This window comes from Oncorhynchus keta, chromosome 28 (genome assembly GCF_023373465.1).
Source record: "Oncorhynchus keta strain PuntledgeMale-10-30-2019 chromosome 28, Oket_V2, whole genome shotgun sequence".
In the NCBI taxonomy this organism is placed as follows: Eukaryota; Metazoa; Chordata; class Actinopteri; order Salmoniformes; family Salmonidae; genus Oncorhynchus; species Oncorhynchus keta.
Window position 1 is genome coordinate 18,883,579 of NC_068448.1, and position 23,732 is coordinate 18,907,310.

At 47.1% G+C, this 23,732-nt stretch overlaps 1 pseudogene; it reads left to right on the forward strand.

Annotated features, from left to right (window-relative positions):
* Positions 1-23,732, forward strand: part of LOC118380495 (membrane-associated guanylate kinase, WW and PDZ domain-containing protein 3-like) — a 311,983-nt pseudogene that overhangs the window by 161,249 nt on the left and 127,002 nt on the right.

The following is a 23,732-nucleotide window of genomic DNA, read 5'->3' on the forward strand; positions in this document are numbered from 1 at the left end:
CATAATGAATTCCATTCTGCCCTCATTAGAATAATCTATTCATAGCTCAGTTGAAAATGGTTTCTATCCTTCTTCTGTGAATACATGGCTGGATCGGCATCTCGACTCTTCCCAATGGGAACTGTCTGTTATCCTCACTCTGTGTCTGTTGTGTTGTCTCTGGCAGGTACCACGCGGCAGCCCAGAGAGGGGGAGGTTCCTGGAGTGGACTATAACTTCATCAGTGTAGGGGAGTTCCGTGTGCTGGAGGAGAGTGGCCTGCTGCTGGAGAGTGGAACCTACGACGGTTGGTCTGAGCGTCTGGGGGAAGTGTATGGGAGGTGGACATTACAACACTCAGTAACACTATTCCCCACGACTTATGCATTGTTCGTTTACTCATTTATAGTACCTGCTGAGATGTCACTGTCATCCAGGTCATCAGATAAACTCAATATAAAGATGGCATTCATGCATTGTAAATGTGAAAGGAAGTAGGTCAAGCTTCCCAAGAGTTTCTTCTGGAGCAACATAGCATAGTCCCACTTAGCATTCAAAGTAGGTTGATGATTTCTCAGAAGCCAGCGGTCAGCATTGTGACAGAGAACCCTGGAGGACCCTCATAGCCAGTTATATCCAGACGTCACCAGAACATATAGGACATATAGCAGGCTGATCTACATATGGCTGTTTCAGCTCTATCTCGGGATGTTACTTATTAATGTGGGCCCTTTTGACCTCTGGGGAATCTCCACCGGACAACTGAGGCATAGACACACACACATGCACACCCACACACATGCACACCCACACACATGCACAGACACACATGCACACACACACACACATGCACACCCACACACACAGCACAGACACACACATGCACACACACACACACACACACATGCACACCCACACACATGCACAGACACACATGCACACACACACACACCCACACGCATGCACACCCACACACATGCACACCCACACGCATGCACACCCACACGCATGCACACGCAAACACATTTTCTCTCCCACACGCTCCCTCTCCCACTCTCACTCACTCATCTCTCTCACACCCACACACATGCTCTGCACACCCACACACACACACACACACACACACACACACACACACACACATGCACACCCCCACACACGCACACCCACACGCATGCACACCCCACACCCACACACACACACACACACACATCACACACACACACACATGCTCTGCTTTTCTCTCTCTCTCTCTCTCTCTCTCTCTCTCTCTCTCTCTCTCTCATGCTCATGAGATTGAGTTTTTGTTCACAAGGGAATGTGTAACGTTTTGTCAATGATCTCCCTGTAAGTCAATCTGTGACTTAGAGCCTGGTTTATTACCGGCAGCCCCATTCCTTTGGTCTGAGAGGAAGTCTATGCCAGGCTGGATGTATGTGTGGATGGTTGGCTTTTCCCATCGACCAAGCCGTCAGTGGGACTAATCTCTGTGATCTCTGGACAGACAGGCAGGGCCTGATCACCTGTCGCTGTGGAGGTGATCTGTCAGGGAGCGACTAGGTCCAAGGTTACATCTCTATGTATTACTGACTCTGGCCTCGACTGTTGGCCCTTGGTTGAAAGGAGGTTTGTGGTCAATGTTTTGGATGGACACAGGTCTTTCACTCTCTTTCCCTCTATCCCTCTATCCCTCCCTCCCTCCCTCCCTCCCTCCCTCCCAGAGTATCTAACTCAAACTCAGGGAGGAAAGTGCCAACAAAGGTTGGAGCTGTTTTATTTCTCAATAGGCACAGAGAGGCTGAAAGGCCATGAGTAGCACTTTCTTGCAGTTGAGAGCTGTGCCTTGACTCCAGAGCAGGGTACGTGAGAGTCTATACACCAGGGTTCATAACTTGTCTTCCTCCTCTCTCTCTACCGCTCAGTATAGACGCCAGCCAGGGCAACATGAATTATAGAAGAGAGAATTGGCCAGAAAAGAAAGCAATGATAGAAAAAATACTGAGATAAGAAATAATGGGTTTGTTTATGGAAGCTGAAGGCCTGACTCAGTGAGGTACTGATAGAGGAGCTGTACCTGTGATGTGATGCTGCTGTATTGTAGAGAGCACAGAGCAGCAGCTTATAGAGCACATCTTATTATAGAATAACTATCTTCAAAGTAATGACTCGGGACGTCGGGTTGTGAAATGAAAGCTTCTTTTAGTAATACTACTTGTTCACATTACATTGAACAGCTTTAGATTCTACAAAACAATATACGAAAGTTGCTGGCGAAAGACAGGATAATCACTTGTCACTTGTACATAACTGGCGCGTTCTCCGTTTTTCTACTACCTGTCGCAAGGCATTCTGGTACTTGCAGTCAATAGCATGATCCAATACTATCCAAAACAACATAAATATGTATGCAGTTCTCTCATTTTCCATCACACAAATTCTAATACAATTACATATGTATATAACTCTAAAGAAAATATCTTTAGATACAGCTCAATTAATGAACTGTAAACATTAACTCTGTAACCTGTTAAAATGTCCAACACGTATAGGTCTTTGAAGAGCTCCAGTAGAGCTGAGTATTACTGAAGATAAGATCAGCCAGGGTAATGGGCCAGCTCACAGGACTGGGGAGGGAGGGAGAGGGTGAAGGTGCTGCACTGGCAAGACAAACAGAGGACAATCCCAGTGAGAAGGATTAAGAAATGCTTCAATGCTGAGAAATGTCAGAGTAGAGTATGCGGTAGATTTTCTGTGTTGCACTGTGGGTCTAAAAAGACAAACACATATTGGATGAAAGTATACAGACTCGATGCCGTTAAAAAGAATCCCCTTTATCACTCCATGCCGTTAAAATAATCCCCTTTAACACTACATGCTGCCATATTCTAATGTACATGGTGGCTGTGCATTGGCTAAATCGGGGACTTTGGGAAGTTCTTATTAGAGACAGTAGGTCTGTCCTTTAACACTGAAACCTCCAAGCTGGGAGCTGCTGCTATTAACACTGACTCACCCTCACAGCAGAGGAATGTGGAGTTGAAAAGGGTGGCTGTGGAGTCGTGGGAATTGATGCCAAGCAGACTGCCAGCTCTGTGCCAGCAGCGGAAGGAAGCCCTTCTACTCTGGAGAAGCCTATCTATTCTGCCAGCCTGCGAAGGCTGGGCATGCTGCTGGGCAGTGGGTGCTAAGCAGGAGAGAGAGGGGGCTCATCCTCCATGATTAATGAGTGTCTGTGGGCATGGCCTTGCCTGGCTAGTTAAGAGGCAGAGAGAGAGGGGAAAGGAGAGAAAGAGATATGGAGAGAAACAAAGAGGGGGAAAGGAGAGAAAGAGATATGGAGAGAAAGAAAGAGAGGGGGAAATGAGAGAAAGAGATATGGAGAGAAAGAAAGAGAGGGGGAAATGAGAGAAAGAAAGAGAGGGGGAAAGGAGAGAAAGAGATATGGAGAGAAAGAAAGAGAGGGGGAAAGGAGAGAAAGAAAGAGAGGGGGAAAGGAGAGAAAGAAAGAGGGGGAAAGGAGAGAAAGAGATATGGAGAGAAAGAAAGAGAGGGGGATAGGAGAGAAAGAGATATGGAGAGAAAGAAAGAGAGGGGGAAAGGAGAAAAAGAAAGAGAGGGGGAAAGGAGAGAAAGAAAGAGGGGGAAAGGAGAGAAAGAGATATGGAGAGAAAGAAAGAGAGGGGAAAGGAGAAAAAGAAAGAGAGGGGGAAAGGAGAGAAAGAAAGAGGGGGAAAGGAGAGCAAGAGATATGGAGAGAAAGAAAGAGAGGGGGAAAGGAGAGAAAGATATGGAGAGAAAGAAAGAGAGGGGGAAAGGAGAGAAAGAGATATGGAGAGAAAGAAAGAGAGGGGGAAAGGAGAGGAAGAGATATGGAGAGAAAGAAAGAGAGGGGGAAAGGAGAGAAAGAAAGAGAGGGGAAAGGAGAGAAAGAAAGAGGGGGAAAGGAGAGAAAGAGATATGGAGAGAAAGAAAGAGAGGGGGAAAGGAGAGAAAGAAAGAGAGGGGGAAAGGAGAGAAAGAAAGAGGGGGAAAGGAGAGAAAGAGATATGGAGAGAAAGAAAGAGAGTGGGAAAGGAGAGAAAGAAAAAGAGGGGGAACGGAGAGAAAGAGATATGGAGAGAAAGAAAGAGAGGGGGAAAATGAGTGTGTTAGAGCGGAGAGAGAAAATACTTAAGTGGTGTTCCAGGGATGCGAGCATAATGGTTGTGTCCCCTGGTGTGCTAGCGCTATGTATTCACCACAGAGAGTGATGGAGAGAGGAACACTTTTTAGCACACAAGGCCATGAGAGGAACAGTGAAATTGAGAGAAAAGGAGTGAGAGCTCAGACTGGCACTGCTATCCATGTTTCGTTGGCTGCTGCCCTACTGAGGTTCTCACAGGTTGGGCACAGGATGCCTACTCTAACCAGTTTACAGGACTTCACCATCTCTGACAGAACAGTAACACTACCAACACGTCCATGGCCCTGGGCCTGCTGGATCACCCTGGGCCTGCTGGATCCCGCTGGGCCTGCTGGATCACCCTGGGCCTGCTGGATCCCCCTGGGCCTGCTGGATCCCCCTGGGCCTGCTGGATCACCCTGGGCCTGCTGGATCCCCCTGGGCCTGCTGGATCCCCTGGGCCTGCTGGATCACCCTGGGCCTGCTGGATCCCCCTGGGCCTGCTGGATCCCCCTGGGCCTGCTGGACCCCCTGGGCTTGCTGGACCCCCTGGGCCTGCTGGATCCCCCTGGACCTGCTGGATCACCCTGGGCCTGCTGGATCACCCTGGGCCTGCTGGATCACCCTGGGCCTGCTGGATCCCCCTGGGCCTGCTGGATCACCCTGGGCCTGCTGGATCACCCTGGGCCTGCTGGATCCCCCTGGGCCTGCTGGATCACCCTGGGCCTGCTGGATCCCCCTGGGCCTGCTGGATCCCCCTGGGCCTGCTGGACCCCCTGGGCTTGCTGGACCCCCTGGGCCTGCTGGATCCCCCTGGGCCTGCTGGACCCCCCTGGGCCTGATGGATCCCCCTGGGCCTGCTGGATCCCCCCGGGCCTGCTGGACCCCCCCTGGGCTTGCTGGATCCCCCTGGGCCTGCTGGATCCCCCTGGGCCTGCTGGATCCCCCCGGGCCTGCTGGACCCCCCTGGGCCTGCTGGATCCCCCTGGGCCTGCTGGACCCCCTGGGCCTGCTGGATCCCCCCGGGCCTGCTGGACCCCCTGGGCTTGCTGGATCCCCCTGGGCCTGCTGGACCCCCCTGGGCCTGCTGGATGCCCCTGGGCCTGCTGGACCCCCCCTGGGCTTGCTGGATCCCCCTGGGCCTGCTGGATCCCCCTGGACTGTACCCATACAGGCTGGTCATGGATAAAGAATGAGGGGGAAGGTTAAAAAGTAACGTCTCCCTCCCACACACAGCACAGCAGCAAGCAGCAGTTCCTGGATGCTAATAGAACAGTGCTTGTGACTGGCTGAATAGGGCTCTATGTGAAAGCTGACCGGACTGAGTCCAAGATGATGAGGTTGACTATACTAGTGTTGCACGGCATACTGAAACTGCTGTACTTTTTTGATACTAGAAGTTTTGTTCCTTTCGGTCCTTCTGTCAAATGTGTCTGGCGTGGTATATGGATTGAGAGGATCAAAGTCTGACTAGTAATTTGACTGAATATTCTGAAGGGGGCAGTAGTTAGCTAACCAGGCTTTTTGTGCTTGAGCATGCAGCTGACACAGCGCGAGCCACTTTTGACAAACAAGCGAAAGGAGACAGAAAATGCTGACAGCATGGCTTCTTCTGAAACATCATACCTCCACACCCGCAGCTTGTTGACAAAACTGGCTGCAAAAGCAAACTATGGGAATATTTTGATTATAGAGCAGATGAGGGCCAGCCCACCGAAACAACTAAGCAAAATGTGATGTGTTACAAAGCAGTGCAATGTAAGGGAAGTTTAGTTCCAAAACTCAACTATTTTTGAGTGACAATGACATGAACATATATTCAGCATGACAATCATGTGAGCATCATAATATCATTACATAACCCAAAAGTAATGGGAAATGTACTCATAACTTGACCACAATACATTTAGCAATATTCTATCTGAGATCCTTGGGATGTCCCTAACCTTAACCCTTACCTTAACCATTTTAAATGTCAACTTCAATGTGGGTAAAGTCAGAGTTGGGACCTCCCAAGGACCCCAAAGAGCAATGACCATATATTTAGACAACTTCAAATCAACATCAAATCAAATGTATTTATTTAGCCCTTCGTACATCAGCTGATATCTCAAAGTGCTGTACAGAAACCCAGCCTAAAACCCCAAACAGCAAGCAATGCAGGTGTTGAAGCACGTCTTCTTGGTTGTCTGGGCTTGTTAGCAGCAGTCACTAGCCAGCCAGCAGCCCTGGGCAGAGCATTGCACCCTGGGAAGTGAAATGCAGTCTGGGAGTCATAGTATGCTGTGTAAAATCCATTGCATTTGTATGGTGTCACTGTACATGCCGTATCTTCCATACCAATCCTGACTTTAGACCATACTGTACTGCTGTGTGAGGTTGACTGTAGGTAGTACCCTGACTTTAGACCATACTGTACTGCTGTGTGAGGTTGACTGTAGGTAGTACCCTGACTTTAGACCATACTGTACTGCTGTGTGAGGTTGACTGTAGGTAGAACCCTGACTTTAGACCATACTGTACTGCTGTGTGAGGTTGACTGTAGGTAGAACCCTGACTTTAGACCATACTGTACTGCTGTGTGAGGTTGACTGTAGGTTTAGTGTACCTGTGTGAGGTTGACTGACTTTAGACCATACTGTACTGCTGTGTGAGGTTGACTGTAGGTAGTACCCTGACTTTAGACCATACTGTACTGCTGTGTGAGGTTGACTGTAGGTAGTACCCTGACTTTAGACCATACTGTACTGCTGTGTGAGGTTGACTGTAGGTGTAGGTAGTACCCTGACTTTAGACCATACTGTACTGCTGTGTGAGGTTGACTGTAGGTAGAACCCTGACTTTAGACCATACTGTACTGCTGTGTGAGGTTGACTGTAGGTAGTACCCTGACTTTAGACCATACTGTACTGCTGTGTGAGGTTGACTGTAGGTAGAACCCTGACTTTAGACCATACTGTACTGCTGTGTGAGGTTGACTGTAGGTAGAACCCTGACTTTAGACCATACTGTACTGCTGTGTGAGGTTGACTGTAGGTTTAGACCATACTGTACTGCTGTGTGACTTTAGAACCCTGAGACCATACTGTACTGCTGTGTGAGGTTGACTGTAGGTAGTACCCTGACTTTAGACCATACTGTACTGCTGTGTGAGGTTGACTGTAGGTAGTCCCCTGAGTTTAGACCATACTGTACTGCTGTGTGAGGTTGACTGTAGGTAGAACCCTGACTTTAGACCATACTGTACTGCTGTGTGAGGTTGACTGTAGGTAGAACCCTGACTTTAGACCATACTGTACTGCTGTGTGAGGTTGACTGTAGGTAGAACTGTGTGAGGTTGACTGTAGGTAGAACCCTGACTTTAGACCATACTGTACTGCTGTGTGAGGTTGACTGTAGGTAGAACCCTGACTTTAGACCATACTGTACTGCTGTGTGAGGTTGACTGTAGGTAGTACCCTGACTTTAGACCATACTGTACTGCTGTGTGAGGTTGACTGTAGGTAGTACCCTGACTTTAGACCATACTGTACTGCTGTGTGAGGTTGACTGTAGGTAGAACCCTGACTTTAGACCATACTGTACTGCTGTGTGAGGTTGACTGTAGGTAGAACCCTGACTTTAGACCATACTGTACTGCTGTGTGAGGTTGACTGTAGGTAGTACCCTGACTTTAGACCATACTGTACTGCTGTGTGAGGTTGACTGTAGGTAGAACCCTGACTTTAGACCATACTGTACTGCTGTGTGAGGTTGACTGTAGGTAGAACCCTGACTTTAGACCATACTGTACTGCTGTGTGAGGACTTGACTGTAGGTAGACCATACTGTACTGCTGTGTGACTGTAGGTAGAACCTGACTTTAGACCATACTGTACTGCTGTGTGAGGTTGACTGTAGGTAGAACCCTGACTTTAGACCATACTGTACTGCTGTGTGAGGTTGACTGTAGGTAGAACCCTGACTTTAGACCATACTGTACTGCTGTGTGAGGTTGACTGTTTAGGTAGTACCCTGACTTTAGACCATACTGTACTGCTGTGTGAGGTTGACTGTAGGTAGTACCCTGACTTTAGACCATACTGTACTGCTGTGTGAGGTTGACTGTAGGTAGTCCCTGAGTTTTAGACCATACTGTACTGCTGTGTGAGGTTGACTGTAGGTAGAACCCTGACTTTAGACCATACTGTACTGCTGTGTGAGGTTGACTGTAGGTAGAACCCTGACTTTAGACCATACTGTACTGCTGTGTGAGGTTGACTGTAGGTAGAACCCTGACTTTAGACCATACTGTACTGCTGTGTGAGGTTGACTGTAGGTAGAACCCTGACTTTAGACCATACTGTACTGCTGTGTGAGGTTGAAGGTAGAACCCTGTTGACTGTAGGTAGTACCCTGACTTTAGACCATACTGTACTGCTGTGTGAGGTTGACTGTAGGTAGAACCCTGACTTTAGACCATACTGTACTGCTGTGTGAGGTTGACTGTAGGTAGAACCCTGACTTTAGACCATACTGTACTGCTGTGTGAGGTTGACTGTAGGTAGTACCCTGACTTTAGACCATACTGTACTGCTGTGTGAGGTTGACTGTAGGTAGAACCCTGACTTTAGACCATACTGTACTGCTGTGTGAGGTTGACTGTAGGTAGTACCCTGACTTTAGACCATACTGTACTGCTGTGTGAGGTTGACTGTAGGTAGTACCCTGACTTTAGACCATACTGTACTGCTGTGTGAGGTTGACTGTAGGTAGAACCCTGACTTTAGACCATACTGTACTGCTGTGTGAGGTACTGACTGCTGTGTGAGGTAGAACCCTGACTTTAGACCATACTGTACTGCTGTGTGAGGTTGACCATGTAGGTAGAACCCTGACTTTAGACCATACTGTACTGCTGTGTGAGGTTGACTGTAGGTAGAACCCTGACTTTAGACCATACTGTACTGCTGTGTGAGGTTGACTGTAGGTAGAACCCTGACTTTAGACCATACTGTACTGCTGTGTGAGGTTGACTGTAGGTAGAACAATGACTTTAGACCATACTGTACTGCTGTGTGAGGTTGACTGTAGGTAGTACCCTGACTTTAGACCATACTGTACTGCTGTGTGAGGTTGACTGTAGGTAGTACCCTGACTTTAGACCATACTGTACTGCTGTGTGAGGTTGACTGTAGGTAGAACCCTGACTGCTGTGGAGTGTGGATGAGGTTGACTGTAGGTAGAACCCTGACTTTAGACCATACTGTACTGCTGTGTGAGGTTGACTGTAGGTAGAACCCTGACTGCTGTGGAGTGTGGATGAGGTTGACTGTAGGTAGTACCCTGACTTTAGACCATACTGTACTGCTGTGTGAGGTTGACTGTAGGTAGAACCCTGACTGCTGTGGAGTGTGGATGAGGTTGACTGTAGGTAGTACCCTGACTTTAGACCATACTGTACTGCTGTGTGAGGTTGACTGTAGGTAGAACCCTGACTGCTGTGGCTGTGTGAGTGTGGATGAGGTTGACTGTGTGTGAGGTAGAACCCTGACTTTAGACCATACTGTACTGCTGTGTGAGGTTGACTGTAGGTAGAACCCTGACTGCTGTGGAGTGTGGATGAGGTGTGACTGTAGGTAGAACCCTGACTGCTGTGGAGTGTGGATGAGGTTGACTGTAGGTAGTACCCTGACTTTAGACCATACTGTACTGCTGTGTGAGGTTGACTGTAGGTAGAACCCTGACTGCTGTGGAGTGTGGATGAGCTTGACTGTAGGTAGAACCCTGACTTTAGACCATACTGTACTGCTGTGTGAGGTTGACTGTAGGTAGAACCCTGACTGCTGTGGAGTGTGGATGAGGTTGACTGTAGGTAGAACCCTGACTTTAGACCATACTGTACTGCTGTGGAGTGTGGATGAGGTTGACTGTAGGTAGAACCGTGACTTTAGACGATACTGTACTGCTGTGGAGTGTGGATGAGGTTGACTGTAGGTAGAACCCTGACTTTAGACCATACTGTACTGCTGTGGAGTGTGGATGAGGTTGACTGTAGGTAGAACCCTGACTTTAGACCATACTGTACTGCTGTGTGAGGTTGACTGGATGAGGTGGAGTGTGGATGAGGTTGACTGTAGGTAGAACCCTGACTTTAGACCATACTGTACTGCTGTGGAGTGTGGATGAGGTTGACTGTAGGTAGAACCCTGACTTTAGACCATACTGTACTGCTGTGTGAGGTTGACTGTGGGTAGAACCCTGACTGCTGTGGAGTGTGGATGAGGTTGACTGTAGGTAGAACCCTGACTTTAGACCATACTGTACTGCTGTGGAGTGTGGATGAGGTTGACTGTAGGTAGAACCCTGACTTTAGACCATACTGTACTGCTGTGGAGTGTGGATGAGGTGGAGTTGACTGTTGACTGTAGGTAGAACCCTGACTTTAGACCATACTGTACTGCTGTGGAGTGTGGATGAGGTTGACTGTAGGTAGAACCCTGACTTTAGACCATACTGTACTGCTGTGGAGTGTGGATGAGGTTGACTGTAGGTAGAACCCTGACTTTAGACCATACTGTACTGCTGTGGAGTGTGGATGAGGTTGACTGTAGGTAGAACCCTGACTTTAGACCATACTGTACTGCTGTGGAGTGTGGATGAGGTTGACTGTAGGTAGAACCCTGACTTTAGACCATACTGTACTGCTGTGGAGTGTGGATGAGGTTGACTGTAGGTAGAACCCTGACTTTAGACCATACTGTACTGCTGTGGAGTGTGGATGAGGTTGACTGTAGGTAGAACCCTGACTTTAGACCATACTGTACTGCTGTGGAGTGTGGATGAGGTTGACTGTAGGTAGAACCCTGACTTTAGACCATACTGTACTGCTGTGGAGTGTGGATGAGGACTTGACTGTAGGTAGAACCCTGACTTTAGACCATACTGTACTGCTGTGGAGTGTGGATGAGGTTGACTGTAGGTAGAACCCTGACTTCAGACCATACTGTACTGCTGTGGAGTGTGGATGAGGTTGACTGTAGGTAGAACCCTGACTTTAGACCATACTGTACTGCTGTGGAGTGTGGATGAGGTTGACTGTAGGTAGAACCCTGACTTTAGACCATACTGTACTGCTGTGGAGTGTGGATGAGGTTGACTGTAGGTAGAACCCTGACTTTAGACCATACTGTACTGCTGTGGAGTGTGGATGAGGTTGACTGTAGGTAGAACCGTGACTTTAGACCATACTGTACTGCTGTGGAGTGTGGATGTGGTGGACTGTAGGTAGAACCCTGATTTTAGACCATACTGTACTGCTGTGGAGTGTGGATGAGGTTGACTGTAGGTAGAACCCTGACTTTAGACCATACTGTACTGCTGTGGAGTGTGGATGTGGTGGACTGTCGGTAGAACCCTGACTGCTGTGGAATATGGATGAGGTTGACAGTAGGAAGGACCCTGACTGCTGTGGAATATGGATGAGGTTGACAGTAGGAAGGACCCTGACTGTGCTGTGGAGTACAGATGAGGTTGACTGAAGGTAGAACCCTGACTGTGCTGTGGAGTATGGATGAGGTTGACTGTAGGTATAACCCTGACTGCTGTGGAGTATGGATGAGGTTGACAGTAGGTAGAACCCTGACTGTGCTGTGGAGTACAGATGAGGTTGACTGAAGGTAGAACCCTGACTGTGCTGTGGAGTATGGATGAGGTTGACTGTAGGTATAACCCTGACTGCTGTGGAGTATGAATGAGGTTGACTGTAGGTAGAACCCTGACTGTGCTGTGGAGTATGGATAAGGTTGACTGTAGGTAGAACCCTGACTGTGCTGTGGAGTATGGATGAGGTTGACTGTAGATAGAACCCTGACTGTGCTGTGGAGTATGGATGAGGTTGACTGTAGGTAGAACCCTGACTGCTGTGGAGTATGGATGAGGTTGACTGTAGGTAGAACCCTGACTGTGCTGTGGAGTACAGATGAGGTTGACTGTAGGTAGAACCCTGACTGTGCTGTGGAGTACAGATGAGGTTGACTGTAGGTAGAACCCTGACTGTGCTGTGGAGTATGTGGAGTACTGTATGGCTGAAATGTAAAAGTGTGTTAGACCATGATGAAAGATAATAAACTAATGTGTCTGCATCCTGCCAGCATGCAGCTGTGCTCCCATATCAACAGGTGTTTTGTTAGCTTGTTGTTGTCATTATGGTCATGGGAGACATCTAATCAAATCAAAGTTTATTTGTCATGTGCGCCGAATACAACAGGTTTAGTAGACCTGACAGTGAAATGCTTACTTACAGGCTCTAACCAATAGTGCAAAAAAGGTATTAGGTGAACAATAGGTAAGTAAAGAAATAAAACAACAGTAACAAGACAGCCTATATACAGTAGTGAGGCTATAAAAGTAGCGAGGCTACATACAGACACCGGTTAGTCAGTCTGATTGAGGTAGTGTATATATGTAGATATGGTTAAAGTGACTATGCATATATGATGAACAGAGAGTAGCAGTAGCGTAAAAAATTAGTTGGTGGGTGGGACACAATGCAGATAGCCCGGTTAGCCAATGTGCGGGAGCACTGGGTTGTCTGCCCAATTGAGGTAGTATGTACATGAGTGTATAGTTATAGTGACTATGAATATATGATAAACAGAGAGTAGCAGCAGCGTAAAAGAGGGGTTTGGGTGCTCACAATGCAAATAGTCCGGGTAGCCATTTGATTACCTGTTCAGAAGTCTTATGGCTTGGGGGTAAAAACTGTTGAGAAGCCTTTTTGTCCTAGACTTGGCACTCCGGTACCGCTTGCCATGCGGTAGTAGAGAGAACAGTCTATGACTGGGGTGGCTGGGGTCTTTGACAATTTTTAGGGACTTCCTCTGACACCGCCTGGTGTCGAGGTCCTGGATGGCAGGCAGCTTTGCCCCAATGATGTACTTGGCCATACGCACTACCCTTTGTAGTGCCTTGCGGTCAGAGGCCGAGAAATTGCCGTACCAGGCAGTGATGCAACCAGTCAGGATGCTCTCGATGTTGCAGCTGTAGAACCTTTTGAGGATCTCAGGACCCATGCCAAATCTTTTTAGTTTCCTGAGGGGGCATAGGCTTTGTCGTGGCCTGTTCACAACCATTCCAGTTTGTTGTTGATGTGGACACCAAGGAACTTGAAGCTCTCAACCTGCTCCACTACAGCTCTACCCTTTAACTCAGTGCGAATGTTGCCTGTAATCCATGGCTTCTGGTTGGGGTATGTATGTGTGGGGACGACGTCCTCAATGCACTTATTGATAAAACCAGTGACTGATGTGGTGTACTCCTCAATGCAATCGGAAGAATCCCGAAACATGTTCCAGTCTGTGATAGCAAAACAGTCCTGTAGTTTAGCATCTGCTTCATCTGACCATTTTTTTATAGACCGAGTCACTGGTGCTTCCTGCTTTAATTTTTGTTTGTAAGCAGGAATCAGGAGGACTGAGTTGTGGTCGGATTTACCAATTGGAGGGCGAGAGAGAGCTTTGTACGTGTCTCTGTGTGTGGAGTACAGGTGATCTAGAATGTTTCTCCCTCTGGTTGCACATTTAACATGTTGATGGAAATTTGGTATAACTGATTTAAGTTTTGCTACATTAAAGTCTCCGGCCACTAGGAGCGCCGCCTCTGGGTGAATGGTTTCCTGTTTGCTTATTTCCCTATACAGCTGTCTGAGTGCGGTCTTAGTGACAGTATCTGTTTGTGGTGGTAAATACATGATTACGAAAAGTATAGCTGAGAACTCTCTAGGCAAGTCGTGTCGCCTGCAATTTATCACAATACACTCTACTTCAGGCGAGCAAAATCTAGAGACTTCCTTAGATTTCGTGCACCACCTGTTGTTTCCAAATATGCACAGATCCCCCCCCTCGTCTTACCGGAGTGTGCAGTTCTATCCTGCCGGTGCAGTGTGTATCCCGCTAGCTGAATATCCATATCGTCATTCAGCCCCGGTTCCATGAAGCAAAAGATATTACAGTTTTTGATGTCCCGTTGGTATGATATTCTTGATCGTACCTCGTCTAGTTTATTGTCCAATGATTTCACGTTGGCGAGTAGTATTGACGGTAACTGCAGCTTTCCCACTCGTCTTTTCCGGGTCCTGAACTGGCATCTGGCTCTTTGTCCTCTGTACCTGCGTCGCCTCCTCTTGCAAATAACGGGGATGATGGCCCTGTCGGGTGTTTGGAGAATGTCTTGTGCTTCTTGCTTGTTGAAGACAAATCTTTGTCTAATCCGAGGTGAGTGATCACTGTCCTGATATCCAGAAGCTCTATTTTGCCGTAAGATACGGTTGCAGAAACATTATGTACAAAATAAGTTACAAATAACGCTAAAAAACACATAATAGCACAATTGGTTGGGAGCCCATAAAACGGCTGCCATTTCTTCAGTCAAGCAGTGAATTTCAAACACAGATTTAACTACAAAGACCAGGGAGGTTTTCCAAAGCCTAGCAAAGAAAGGCACATATTGGCATAGCCACAGGAAGTAGGGGTGCTGAGGGTGCTGCAGCAAACCCTGAAACGTCCCCAAAAATATATAAAAATACACCCAATCATTACAAAGGTACAGGCGTCCTTTCTAACTCAGTTGCTGGAGAGGAAGGAAACCGCTCAGTTATTTCACCATGAGCCCTATGGTGACTTTAAAACAGTTACAGTGTTTATTGGCTGTGATAAGACAGAACTGAGGATTGTTCAACAACATTGTAGTTACTCTACAATATTAACCTAATTGACAGATTGAAAAGAAGGAAGCCTGTACAGAAAATAAATATTTTCAAAACATGCATCCTGTTTGCTATAAGGTGCTAAGGTAAAACTGTGACTAAGGAGTTTTTTAGGATAAAAAAAACGGAATATAGCTAAGCACATGCAAAATCCTAGCGGAAAACCTGGTTCAGGCTGCTTTCCAACAGACACTGGGAGACAGATTACCCTTTCAGCAGGACAGTAACCTAAAACACAAGGCCTAATACACACTGGAGTTGCTGACCAAGACAACATTGAATGTTCCTGAGTGGCCTAGTTACTGTTTTGACTTAAATCAGCTTGAAAATCTATGGCAAGACAACACTGCATCTCATGTCCACAAAGTTGGAGTGTATAGTGTGTCTCTCTGGTTCCATCCCCTGCCTACTACCTACCTTTTTGTTATCATGTCTCACAAACATTAAACCCACATCAGGAATGTAGCCCCCCTACTCCACACACTAGTGATGCGCGGGTTGAACCAGTCTGAAAAAAATTGTTTGGTATTCACAACAGAACAGATGTTTGTGATTTAATAAATGATCTCACATGACTAGTGACGGACAGACCAGGCTGAAGGAGTGAATGCAAGCAGTGAAGAACATTTGCACGTTTGTGATCCTCTTGTATTTGGATGATCAGCACATTCACTCATCCGAGACATTCGGCGAACACTTCTCTCCAGACACACAGCCTAGTCTGGACCAATTCACATAATGCTTAGAGGTGATGGCTGAAGGGTGGGTGGGTGGCAGGCAGGTTGAATAGAGAGAAAACAATACTTTGAAAAATCCATTAATGCATAATTCTTGCAATTTAAATCTAATCTAATGCAATTTAAATCTATGGACGACATTGAGGTTTTTCTCTCATTATTTCCGACTATCTGTCCTTAGTGCGTAAGCCTAAGCTTTAGGACCTAACTATACGTGCACAACATAGCCTGTACGCTAATCACCAAATGCTTTTGGGAACAGGCAGAAAAATACACGGAGGCAAAAAGGACAATGACGGAGTTGATTTGAATTAGGGAAAGGTTAGTAAATGGAGAGTTGAAAATAAAGAGAAGGGAGGGCCAGAAAGATTTGGTGAAGTGGTAAAAGAGGATGATGGCAGTAATGTGTGATGATTGTGAAGCGTTATACAAATTCAACAGTCACAAGACGGGGACTTCAAATAGGCCTATGGCACCAGTAGCCTACTGGTTGTATTTGTATTTCTTAGTTATCCCCATTAGCTGTTGCCAAGGCAGCCGCTACTCTTCCTGGGGTCCAAACACAATACAAAATGTATAATACCACCATACAACAATATTACTATATACGTGTGTGCTAGATCTTGTGTGTATGTGTGTGTCTGTACCTTTTGTGTGTGTCTCTTCACAGTCCCCACTGTTCCATAAGGTGTATTTTTTTAAATCAGATTCTACTGCATGCATCAGTTACCTGATGTGAAATAGAGATCCACGTAGTCATGGCTCTATGTAGTACTGTGCGCCTCCCATATTCTGTTCTGGTGACATGTATTGTGGGGATGCATGGGTCCGAACTGTGTGCTAGTAGTTTAAACAGACAGCTCGGTACATTCAGGTTGTCAACACTTCTTACAAAAACAAGTAATGATGAAGTCAATCTCTCTTCCACTTTGAGCCATAAGAGATGCATATCAATAATGTTAGCTCCCTGTGTTCTTTTAAGGGCCAGCTGTGCTGCCCTGTTCTGAGACAATTGTACTTTTTGCAAGTTCCTCTTTGTGGCACCTGAGAACACGACTGAACAGTCGTCCAGGTGCGACAAAACTAGGGCTTGCAGGACCTGCCTTGTTGATAGTGTTGTTAAGAAGGCAGAGCAGCGCTTTATTATGGACAGACTTCTCCCCATCTTAGCTACTGTTGTATCAATATGTTTTGACCATGACAGTTTACAATCCAGGGTTACTCCAAGCAGTTTAGTCACCTCAACTTGCTCATTGTCCACATTATTCATTACGAGATTTAGTTGAGGTTTAGGGTTTAGTGACTGATTTGTCCCAAATATAATGCTTTTAGTTTTGGAAATATTTAGGACTAACTTATTCCTTGCCACCCATGCTGAAACTAACTGCAGCTCTTTAAGTGTCATTTCAGTCTCTGTAGTAGCTGACGTGTATAATGTTGAGTTATCCGCACACATAGACACTGGCTTTACCCAAGTAGTAAAGATTTTTAAAAGTAAGGGGCCTAAATAGCTGCCCTGGGAAATTCCGGATTCTTCTTGGATTATGTTGGAGAGGCTCCCATTAAAGAACACCCTCTGTGTTCTGTTAAACAGGTAACTCTTTATCCACATTATAGCAGGGGTGTAAAGCCCTAACGCATCCGTTTTTCCAGTAGCAGGCTATGATCAATAATGTCAAAAGCCCCAATGAAGTCTAACAAGATAGCGCCCACAATCGTTTTAGCATCAATTTCATAAGTCATTTGTGTGAGTGCTGTGCTTGTTGAATGTGCTTCCCTATAAGCATGCTGAAAGTCTGCTGTCAATTTGTTTACTGTAAAATAACATTGTATCTGGTCAAACACAATTCTTTCCAAAAGTTTACTAACTGTTGGTAACAGGCTGATTGGTCGGGTATTTGAGCCAGTAAAGGGGGCTATGACATTTGCTTCCCTCCAAGCCTGAGGGAACACACTTTCCAGTAGGCTTAAATTGAAGATATGGCAAACAGGAGTGGCAATATCGCCCGCTATTATACTCAGTAATTTTCCATCTAGTTTGACAGACCCCGGTAGCTTGTCATTGTTGATAGACAACAATCATTGTTTCACTTCTTCCAGCACTCACTTTACGGATTTCAAAAGTACTATGTTTGTCTTTCATCATTTGGTCAGATATACAGTGGGGCAAAAAAGTATTTAGTCAGCCACCAATTGTGCAAGTTCTCCCACTTAAAAAGATGAGAGAGGCCTGCAATTTTCATCATAGGTACACTTCAACTATGACAGACAAAATGAGAGAGAAATATTCAGAAAATCACATTGTAGGATTTTTAAAGAATGTATTTGCAAATTATGGTGGAAAATAAGTATTTGGTCACCTACAAACAAGCAAGATTTCTGGCTCTCACAGACCTGTAACTTCTTCTTTAAGAGGCTCCTCTGTCCTCCACTCGTTACCTGTATTAATGGCACCTGTTTGAACTTGTTATCAGTATAAAAGACACCTGTCCACAACCTCAAACAGTCACACTCCAAACTCCATACAAGACCATTGATAATCTCCCTCGATCTGGGGCTCCACGCAAGATCTCACCCCGTGGGGTCAAAGTGATCACAAGAACGGTGAGCAAAAATCCCAGAACCACACGGGGGGACCTAGTGAATGACCTGCAGAGAGCTGGGACCAAAGTAACAAAGCCTACCATCAGTAACACACTACGCCGCCAGGGACTCACAATCTGCAGTGCCAGACGTGTCCCCCTGAAGTTTGCTAGAGAGCATTTGGATGATCCAGAAGAAGATTGGGAGAATGTCATATGGTCAGATGAAACCAAAACAGAACTTTTTGGTAAAAACTCAACTCGTCGTGTTTGGAGGACAAAGAATGCTGAGTTGTATCCAAAGGACACCATACCTATTGTGAAGCATGGGGGTGGAAACATCATGCTTTGGGGTTGTTTTTCTGTAAAGGGACCAGGACGACTGATCCATGTAAAGGAAAGAATGAATGGGGACATGTATCGTGAGATTTTGAGTGAAAACCTCCTTCCATCAGCAAGGGCATTGAAGATGAAACGTGGCTGGGTCTTTCAACATGACAATGATCCCAAACACACCGCCCGGGCAACGAAGGAGTGGCTTCGTAAGAAGCATTTCAAGGTCCTGGAGTGGCCTAGCCAGTCTCCAGATCTCAACCCCATAGAAAATCTTTGGCGGGAGTTGAAAGTCCGTGTTCCCCAGCAACAGCCCCAAAACATCACTGCTCTAGAGGAGATCTGCATGGAGGAATGGGCCAAAATACCAGCAACAGTGTGTGAAAACCTTGTGAAGACTTACAGAAAACGTTTGACCTCTGTCATTGCCAACAAAGTGTATATAACAAAGTATTGAGATAAACTTTTGTTATTGACCAAATACTTATTTTCCACCATAATTTGCAAATAAATTCATTAAAAATCCTACAATGTGATATTCTGGATTTTTTTCTTCACATTTTGTCTGTCATAGTTGAAGTGTACCTATGATGAAAATGACAGGCCTCTCATCTTTTTAAGTGGGAGAACTTGCACAATTGGTGGCTGACTAAATACTTGTTTGCCTCACTGTACTTGTATATGTGTAGTGTCAGTGTTTGTTCCTGGCATGTCATGCCTAAGTTTACTAATCATGCCAATGAAAAAATCATTAAAGCAGTTGGCAATATCAGTGGGTTTTGTGATGAATAAGACATCTGATTCAATGAATGTTGGAGCTGAGTTTGCTTTTTTGCCCACATTTAATTTAAGGTGCGCCAAAGCGTTTTACTATCATTCTTTATATACTTTTTTTCACATTATTGTTTATTTTTATTTAGTTTAGTTACATCATTTCTCAATTTGCAGTATGTTTGTCAGTCGGTTGTGCTGCCAGACTTATTTGCCATACCTTTTGCCTCATCCCTCTCAGCCATAAAATTGTTAAATTCTTCATTAATCCAAGGGGATTTAACAGTTTTTACAGTCGGTGTCTTAATGGGTGTGTGCTTATTAGTAACTGGAAAAAGCATTTTCATAAATGTGTCAAGTGCAGTGTCTGGTTGCTCCTCATTACACACCACAGACCAGCAGTGTCTGGTTGCTCCTCATTACACACCACAGACCAGCAGTGTCTGGTTGCTCCTCATTACACACCACAGACCAGCAGTGTCTGGTTGCTCTTCATTACACACCACAGACCAGCAGCGTCTGGTTGCTCTTCATTACACACCACAGACCAGCAGTGTCTGGTTGCTCCTCCTTACACACCACAGACCAGCAGTGTCTGGTTGCTCCTCATTACACACCACAGACCAGCAGTGTCTGGTTGCTCCTCATTACACACCACAGACCAGCAGCGTCTGGTTGCTCCTCATTACACACCACAGACCAGCCGTGTCTGGTTGCTCCTCATTACACACCACAGACCAGAAGCGTCTGGTTGCTCCTCATTACACACCACAGACCAGCAGCGTCTGGTTGCTCCTCATTACACACCACAGACCAGCAGCGTCTGGTTGCTCCTCATTACACACCACAGACCAGCAGTGTCTGGTTGCTCCTCCTTACACACCACAGACCAGCAGTGTCTGGTTGCTCCTCATTACACACCACAGACCAGCAGTGTCTGGTTGCTCCTCCTTACACACCACAGACCAGCAGTGTCTGGTTGCTCCTCCTTACACACCACAGACCAGCAGTGTCTGGTTGCTCCTCATTACACACCACAGACCAGCAGTGTCTGGTTGCTCTTCATTACACACCACAGACCAGCAGTGTCTGGTTGCTCTTCATTACACACCACAGACCAGCAGTGTCTGGTTGCTCTTCATTACACACCACAGACCAGCAGTGTCTGGTTGCTCTTCATTACACACCACAGACCAGCAGTGTCTGGTTGCTCCTCCTTACACACCACAGACCAGCAGTGTCTGGTTGCTCCTCATTACACACCACAGACCAGCAGTGTCTGGTTGCTCCTCCTTACACACCACAGACCAGCAGTGTCTGGTTGCTCCTCCTTACACACCACAGACCAGCAGTGTCTGGTTGCTCCTCCTTACACACCACAGACCAGCAGTGTCTGGTTGCTCCTCATTACACACCACAGACCAGCAGTGTCTGGTTGCTCCTCATTACACACCACAAACCAGCAGTGTCTGGTTGCTCCTCATTACACACCACAAACCAGCAGTGTCTGGTTGCTCCTCATTACACACCACAGACCAGCAGTGTCTGGTTGCTCCTCATTACACACCACAGACCAGCAAATATTATTTATATCATCAACATAAGAATCACTACAAAACTTATTGTATGACCTCTTATACACTATTTTAGGCCCAGCCTTTGGAACTTTGGTTTTCCTAGATATGGCTGTTATATTGTGATCACTACATGCTATGGATTTGGATACTGTTTTAAAGCAAATTTTTGCAGCGTTAGTAAAGATGTGATCAATACATGTTGAGGATTTCAGTAATGTGCTGTTTGTAACTGCCCTGATAGGTTGATTGACAACCTGAATCAGGTTGCAGGCACTGATTACAATTATACTTTTTTTCTTGAGTGCGCAGCTTGATGAGAGCCAGTCAACATTTAAATCACCCAGAAAATATACTTCTCTGTTGATATCATATACAATATCAAGCATTTCACACATATTATCCAGATACTGACTGTTAGCACTTGGCGATCTATAGCAGCTTCCCACAATAATGGGCTTCATGTGAGGCAGATGAACCTTTTTCCAAATTACTTCAACAGTATTTAACATTAGATCTTCTCTAAGCTTTACAGAAATGAGGATCCGAATATAGACCGCAACACTGGCCCCCATTGGCATTTCTGTCTTTTCGGTAGATGTTATAACAATGTATTGCTACCACTGTATCATCAAAGGTATTATTTAATTGAGTTTCAGAGATAGTCAGAATATGAATGTCATCTGCAACAATTCAGATGGGTTAAATGGAAACTGAAATCTGGACACTGACTGTAGGTCTATAACTATAACCTCTTATGTAGCCTTAATATTAACTCCTGCCAAATTAAGCATTTCTTGCAATAAAATGATACACCAAATGTAGGCAAAATGTTGACTCTGGAACAGGTGCTAACTTTATCAGCATCATAAAAGCTGCTAGTAATCCAAACACATAAAAAATGCATCTAAGCCAAACTGAAATCTTATCCAAAACACATGGGGTCATTTTCACAGCTTTCCATTTCTTTACAACTGGTCAAACTGTTTGGACATTTGGACATTTTTCACAAAAAATCTTTCCATTTTTTTTTCTTCTGTTGAGTGAGGGTTTATTTAGTCTTCTAGGGCAACATATAATGACAGAAGAGAAGCTATATCTGATTATAGAGTTGACAAACAAATGACCTACAATACATCAGAAATTATAAATCAGGCAAAAAAAATCCTGCACCCCCTGTCCAAAAATCGTTCGGCTAATCTCTTACTCTAGCCTACAGCGCATTTTCTATATTATCAGGTTAGGGTTGGGTATGGGCCTCAGATTTTCACTTTATCACATATAGTCGGGCAGTTGTGGATTTGTTATTAGCAATTGCGGGCAGGTGCAGGTGAACAAACAGCTGACACACACACACACACACACACACACCCCTCTTCCTCTCCCGTCCCGCTGTCTCCTCTTCCTCTCCCCTCCTGCTGTCCCCTCTTCCTCTCCCCTCCTGCTGTCCCCTCTTCCTCTCCCGTCCCGCTGTCTCCTCTTCCTCTCCCCTCCCGCTGTCCCCTCTTCCTCTCCCCTCCTGCTGTCCCCTCTTCCTCTCCCCTCCTGCTGTCCCCTCTTCCTCTCCCCTCCTGCTGTCTCCTCTTCCTCTCCCCTCCCGCTGTCCCCTCTTCCTCTCCCCTCCTGCTGTCCCCTCTTCCTCTCCCCTCCTGCTGTCCCCTCTTCCTCTCCCCTCCTGCTGTCCCCTCTTCCTCTCCCCTCCTGCTGTCTCCTCTTCCTCTCCCCTCCTGCTGTCCCCTCTTCCTCTCCCCTCCTGCTGTCCCCTCTTCCTCTCCCCTCCTGCTGTCCCCTCTTCCTCTCCCCTCCTGCTGTCTCCTCTTCCTCTCCCCTCCCGCTGTCCCCTCTTCCTCTCCCCTCCTGCTGTCCCTCTTCCTCTCCCCTCCCGCTGTCTCCCTCTTCCTCTCCCCTCCCGCTGTCCCCTCTTCCTCTCCCCTCCTGCTGTCCTCCTCTTCCTCCCGCTCCCCTCCCTCTGTCCCCTCTTCCTCTCCCTCCCCTCCCGCTGTCCCCTCTTCCTCTCCCCTCCTGCTGTCCCCTCTTCCTCTCCCTCTCCCTCCTTTGTCTCCTCTTCCTCTCCCCTCCCGCTGTCCCCTCTTCCTCTCCCCTCCTGCTGTCTCCTCTTCCTCTCCCCTCCCGCTGTCCCCTCTTCCTCTCCCCTCCCGCTGTCTCCTCTTCCTCTCCCCTCCCGCTGTCCCCTCTTCCTCTCCCCTCCCGCTGTCTCCTCTTCCTCTCCCCTCCTGCTGTCTCCTCTTCCTCTCCCCTCCCGCTGTCTCCTCTTCCTCTCCCCTCCTGCTGTCCCCTCTTCCTCTCCCCTCCCGCTGTCTCCTCTTCCTCTCCCCTCCCGCTGTCCCCTCTTCCTCTCCCCTCCTGCTGTCCCTCTTCCTCTCCCCTCCCGCTGTCCCCTCTTCCTCTCCCCTCCTGCTGTCCCCCTCTTCCTCTCCCCCTCCCCTCCCGCTGTCTCCTCTTCCTCTCCCCTCCTGCTGTCTCCTCTTCCTTCCCTCCTGCTCCCCTCCCCTCTCCCCTCCCGCTCCCCTCTTCCTCCCCTCCTGCTGTCCCTCTTCCTCTCCCCCTCCCTCCTGCTGTCCCCTCTCTCCCTCCTCCCCTCTTCCTCTCCCCTGCTGTCCCCTCTTCCTCTCCCCTCCTGCTGTCCCTCTTCCTCTCCCCTCCCGCTGTCCCCTCTTCCTCTCCCCTCCCGCTGTCCCCTCTTCCTCTCCCCTCCTGCTGTCCCCTCTTCCTCTCCCCCTCCCGCTGTCCCCTCTTCCTCTCCCCTCCCGCTGTCCCCTCTTCCTCTCCCCTCCCCTCCCGCTGTCCCCTCTTCCTCTCCCCTCCCGCTGTCCCCTTCCTCTCCCCTCC